The sequence below is a fragment of the Zea mays genome, chromosome 1, assembly GCF_902167145.1.
Source record: "Zea mays cultivar B73 chromosome 1, Zm-B73-REFERENCE-NAM-5.0, whole genome shotgun sequence".
Taxonomy (NCBI): domain Eukaryota; kingdom Viridiplantae; phylum Streptophyta; class Magnoliopsida; order Poales; family Poaceae; genus Zea; species Zea mays.
Window position 1 is genome coordinate 136637220 of NC_050096.1, and position 6000 is coordinate 136643219.

Here is a 6000-nt window from a genome sequence, read left to right on the forward strand (position 1 = left end):
TAACAATTCATCTCACCAACATCAATCAATTCTGAATACACAAGAACGACGTCAATCCCATGGCTCAGGCGTCTCAGCGAATACCTAGCGAGCACAGGAGAAAGGGAGCACCAACACCAGGGATCGATGGCCAGAATGGGGAGTACATCAGGGAGCCATGGCCTGGTGTAGATGAGGCAAGGAGTAGCCAAGCGCCCGGTGCGTGGTGCTGGACGCATGCGCCAGAGATATTACGGCACGGTGGCAAGGTGAGGTCCGACCAAGGCACACAGCAAAACGGGGGAGGATGATGGTCGACCGTGCGCTGGTGGCAGAGATCGGCATCCGCGGTTAAGGAGAGGCCTGACCGTCGAGGGAACAGAGAGGGACAGTGAGGAAAAGAGGTGACATGAATGAGAGAGTGTTGGGGAGCAAGAAGATGTGAGGAATGTGGAGTCTGGTGAGCGGCAGGGCCGTTCCTAACTTTTTAGGGGCCCGGTGCGAAATCCGAAATAGAGGCCTCGTCCACACACAATATATATATATATAATATTCAACGTATACAAATTATAATACACTATTTTCAAGTTTATAAGATGACAAATATAAAATATAGCAAAAACACATACTTGTTATCCGATGTCATTAAAAATATCTTCTAACATTTTGTGATGCAAATCATCGCTTATACCATTAAGATCAATCACATCCAATAACTTGTTTTAGATACATATAATCGTCAAACCATTTAACCTCTCTTAAGTCATTGTTGACCTTAAATAGTTCAAAAAATATTTCAAGTTTAAAAATCTTCTCTCCGTCGATGCAACCATCATGTGTATAGTAAATAATATTCTCTCTGTATCAAAATAGAATTTATTTTGCTTCTCTAGTTGATTCCTCATCATCTAGTTGAATATAGACATAAAGATCAAGAGTTAAAACAAATACTATTTTGAAACGAAGTGAATATTATATAAGTAATTGAGATATTAGTTTAAAAATCTAAACGAAACTGATCAATAGTGCATCGTTTTTGCGTATTTATGTCTAAGGTAGATATGCTTAGCGGGAAAAAAGTGCTAACATCCAGTATCTAGAGGGGCCCTCTGTTTTTGGGGCCCGGTGCGGCCACACCTGCCGCACCCCCTCAGGGCCGGCCGTGGTGAGCGGCAGGAATTCTTCCAGAGAACTGGTGCACAACACTTGGTCCGAAAGGATACGAACGATTGGAAAAATATCTCCTGTTGAGCGGCGACCTATGATAAGGATGAGAGGATCTTTCCTTCTCTTTTTCTTTTCACTAATTCACTTTTAAATTGCGAAAATAAAAAGTTGAACACTTTTTAATGTCCAAATTCCACTACGTGAAGAATAAAAGATCCTCAACGCTAGTTTCCCCAATACAGAAATAAGTTCCAGTTAACTGAAACTATGTTCAGCACACCACTCACCTGACAGAGCGTTTTAAAACATGAATTTCTCCCAATTCTAAGCAAGAAAATAGAAATCATGCTTAGTAAAAGTTGTTCTACTATATTAGGTCTTCAAGTTTGCTATAAGAATCGTAGACCCAACCTCCCTAGATTAAGCACTAGAAAGCTCCAAAGTTGAGCAACACTCACTAAAAATTCAGTTTCAGTTAACTGCACTAAGTCTGAAATCCAAAGTTTGACAGCATGTTTTAGACACCATTTTCTCCCATTCTAGCCTAGTTCAGGGGGATCCACCTTAATGCAAATTACTCACCACACTACCCTCTAACACTTTTCTATAGAGAGTGCAGGCCATAACATCATGGATCAGTCACAACAGAGCTCTGCAGTTTGATAAATAATGCTGAAACTGCACTTTAACTTCCTGAACAAATTTCAGAACAACAGAATCTGACAGCAAGGTTTTGAACCCCCTTTTTCTCTCAATTCCATATAGTTCTTTGGTCAGATCACTTAATAGAACTTGCCCTCCTATGACAGCTATACAACTTCGTCATGGTGATGATAATCTATAACTCTATGGAAAGGACAGCAGATAGCTCCAAACTTGGCACTTTTTACTGACATTCAGATGACTGAACCAAATTCAGACCACAACCCACCTGACAGCTGATCTTCGAACAATATTTTATCCCAATTCTGAGCAACAACAGGCCATGCTTTATTAAGGAAACTTACTTACTATTACTTGGTATCTAACTTTGCTATAAAGAATATGACTCGCAATTCTATAGACCATGCACAAAAGAGCTAACAAGTTGTTCCAAAACACACAATTTCGGGTTCTGGTTTTTTTACAAGTCTAAAATCTAGAACTGAACATTACATTTTTGGGCCATTGTTTCTTCCAGTTCCGTATAGCTTTAGGGGCATAACCTTTAAACAAACTTATACACAAACTACTGGTCTTCCACTTTGATACATAAATGTTAACCCATAGCTGTATGGATCAGCCACCAACAGGCTTCCAAAGTTGCTTCAGAATATAAAATCTTCAATTTCAGAGATTGAAGTCTGAAACTCCACAAGTATTACAACCTCAATTTAAACTAGTTTTACACCCAGTTGCCTATGGTTCTAGGGACAGATTGACTAAGCAAATTTGTACCCCTAGTGTAGGTCTACAACTTTGTTATAATGTCCACCTGCAAAATGCTTATAGATCAAAAGTTATAAAGGTCCAAAACTAGCTAGTCGATATTATTTTTAGCAAACTACAAATCTGTATCAAAACTAAATTTAGCATTTTACTCCCACTTTCCCTAAAAACTTGGAAATATCCACACATGAAAGTTGTTCAACTTTCCAAAACCTACAACTTTTATATATAGACTTTTAGGAAATTCTCTCTAGATCTAAAATTCCACTTTTGGGCTAGTTTAGTGTTTCATTTGAGATTGCTAGGCAAGTCTCTCATCCTTTATCCATCCCTTAAAAGTAAAGTTGCCCTTTAACTCAAGGCCCAACTTTGGTACATAGATCCCATGGCCAAAGCATTTTTTTTAGCTTAGGAGTGGTTTACTTGCACTTGATCTCTCACTAACTCTCAAACTTCTCTAGCTCTCAACAAGACAACACACCACATATGGTTTGAAATTTTTGACCTAGTGAATGCACTCTAGGTGTATCAAGCAAGATGATGGTGATGCATATGATGACATGCCAAAGTTTTAGTTCTCGTAACACCAGGGGTGTTACATCCTTCCCCCCTAAAAAGAATCTCGTCCCAAGATTTCGAACGAAAGACTTCTAAGAGTAGAGAGATGGGTAACTTTGGTCCATATCAGTGACAACATAAGACAGTTCCAAACGGAGGCTAGTATCTCAGGATATTGTTTCTCTAGTGGATATAGCATGCATCATTTTAAGTTAATGAAAGATGTCAACAACAGAGATGATATCTGACAGAAGAACACATAAGGTTCCATGTGTGCAGTTTGCTTTTTCTGATGACACTGTACTATCTGAGTCTGTTGGGCGAGCGATAGATATGCGACTTTACCCAAACAGAATTAGTTGCAACCTCTTGGGTAAAACACCCAGAAAGAGGTTTGTTGATAAACCGGCATTGGAAATCCATGGCACACGAGATAAGTGTTGATGTCAAACAACGTCAAGGTTACCTGTGGTTATCCAGGGATTCCGAGCTCAATAAATATGATAGAGATTTAAAGAATACATTAGTGAAGGTGATCAACAAATGTCGACTTCACAATGGACCAGCTTCAGTAAGCACTAGCATGACTCGGCTTGATCACACATGTTGGAAAATCACATGTGAGCCGATCGAGACATGACTAGAACTGTGGTCAGGCTGTTACCAGTTAGCTGAGGATGGCAAAGTACCTCGGCCAACAATGTAGAGGTAAGATGCATATGCTCATAATCTAATCCAATATGGCACAAGATCTGCGCATATGTTCATAACCTTCACTTGGTCTTCATAAAGGTTTCTTCAGGATAGGCTGAACTAAAGTGAGTTTAGACAACTCGATAAAACGATCTCTAAACTCAACCTTTGTTCATTGGGCAGTTACAAGTTAGTAAAACCAACTTGTTGAACTACTTTTGACATTGAGTAGGTCCTCTTAGTACCCATCGGCAAGTCAAGGGTTGAGAGTTCACATTTGCTAGCAGGAGGTCAAATACTTGAATAGAGATTCATTCCACCATGTTGTTCATTTATCTCCTTTATGACAAACCAACAGGGTTGAAAATGCATGGGTCAACAAAGGAGCGAATGAACAAACTCCTGCATCTTAGCAACATAGGAAAGAAATCTCGATTTGAGAACTAATCAGGTGTCTCTCAACACTAAAAAGCTCCAAGACTTCACCTTTACACAAAGGAGGCAAAAGGGAACTTGTATGTGTGTACTCACCACTAAAGTCAAGAGAAAAGAGATCACACAAGAAAGGGGTGATTTTTTTATCACACGGTTAGATACAGATAGGTTTCGATTTTTTTTGAAGACTTCGGAACTGGTAAGAATTTTACTTAAGGAATACATCAGAGTTATATACTCTTTTGATCCAACAGTGATGGCATATGTTGTTTGATTGTTTCAGCAAACAACACAAAAATCATTTCAAGGGAAAAGTCCACGAAAGATAATATATTAATGTAGTTCCATAATGGATCATGACTAGAGACGTCGATACCAGCATGCGCCAAGCAGCATAACCTTGTGTGTACATTCACAAGGGGCTCTCAATTTCGCGGCGGCACCGAAAATCATTAATCGTGACACCATTACCGAACATCACCAATAAAGAATCTCACATAGCGTAAAAAGATTGTGCCAAGATAACACATTGATATAATCTCATAATGGATTACAACTACTAACCATGATACCAGCGTGTGCCGAGCAGCACAACCATGTGTGTACATTCACAGGAGGCCCTCGGTTTCGTCGCAGCACCATCGATTTTAGTCATAACACCATTACCAGATGTAACCAATAAGAAATCTCATGCGGTACAAATGGATTGAGCAAGGGTGACAATATACAATGAGACTCCACCTGTAAGAATAATTACAAGTAGAGCCAAATAGATCATGGCCCGATGAAATGAACAAGACATGGCCATAACCTAAACTTGATGAAAGGAGTACGATGGGAGACTGTGATTTCAGCCCCAGCATATTTCTATGGCCATCGCAGAGATTACAAGGTCGAGGATTAGTGTCCGATTAGGTTCAGAGGGAAAATGATCAGAAGATTAAATTGGTATGCCTTCAAGAGATATGAGGAACCCAAAGACATCCAATTCAAGAAATGATTGGACATGGCTTTCCCATGTTAGATTAAGAAAGCAACAATGTGATCCTCAAGGAGAGGCAAACTGGAATAGGAATACCAGCTTACACCAACCGAACAAGGGTATGGCCGTATGGCATAGGATGGAAATATGACCATAAGAGACCTACAAGTGGATTGTCAAGATCACATACTCGAGATCCTTATCTTAAGCTCCGGTGCATTTATTTTCTACGAGAAGATTACCTAAACACCTATTTAGATAAGCTTGGTCCTAAAGTAACGATAGAAATTCAGACTCGTCCACTTTTGGAAACTGGGGAAAAACTTCGGGGAATTAACATCGATTTGGGTCATGGCTCCTAGATGAGGACATGGCCAAATTTTAAATTTACACAAACATACCACCAACATTCTACCGGCACAAACACACCAGAACAAACACAAGTTGGACTAGCGGTCAAATTAAGAAGAACCACAAACCACATAAAGACATGTCTAAAGGATCCAACAAACAAAACTAGAAATTTGCTTATAGGACAGTAATGCTTCACACATTTTTCAATTATTTATTATCGGAATAAAGACGAGAAAAGCATGTTCGTTCACAATCACCTATTATTAGAATAAAGGTGAGGGCAGCATTTCTGTGCGCAAACAACAGACACAATGCAACAATCAGGATGCATGCTCGTCCTATTCGACCTCACCAGTTTTGCCCACATAACGTGGCAATAGCGTTCTATATCGGTGGCATACCTA